The following is a 504-nucleotide window of genomic DNA, read 5'->3' on the forward strand; positions in this document are numbered from 1 at the left end:
CCTGCTGAAATCCTGACCTATGCTGTAAGTGTTTCCTGTCTAGACTCTTACCATTCCTTCTGCCCTTTCTAAAGCCACGCTAATTTGTCTGCAAGACAACAGCTACTCTTGTTCCACAAAAAGGACTATTGCCCCTCTTCTCTGGTACTGTCACAACATCCCCTCCACCTTGGAACCTCCCTGCAAGGAGAAACAGAGCAATGCCACACTATCCTCTGGTGCAAGACGATTAATCTCACCGGGACGCCCTTCTTCCTGGGTCAGTGGCCCTGGGGTCTCTGCCCTTCCGTCCGTGGCAGCCTTGCCCATGGAGAAGAGCTCCTCGCCCACGGAGCCCACTCACTTCCTCCAGGTCTCGTCAGCGGTGTAGATGTCAGCTCACAGGGGAGGTTCGTGGGAACACTTCTCTTTGGAGACGTCGCTGTCTTTAAATTTGGCCACCAAAGGAAACCACTCAATACCAATTCAATCACAGAACTCGGTAGAGTTGAACAAATAAACTTT

Source organism: Egretta garzetta, unplaced genomic scaffold (assembly GCF_000687185.1).
Source record: "Egretta garzetta isolate BGI_Z169 unplaced genomic scaffold, ASM68718v1 scaffold481, whole genome shotgun sequence".
Lineage (NCBI taxonomy): Eukaryota > Metazoa > Chordata > Aves > Pelecaniformes > Ardeidae > Egretta > Egretta garzetta.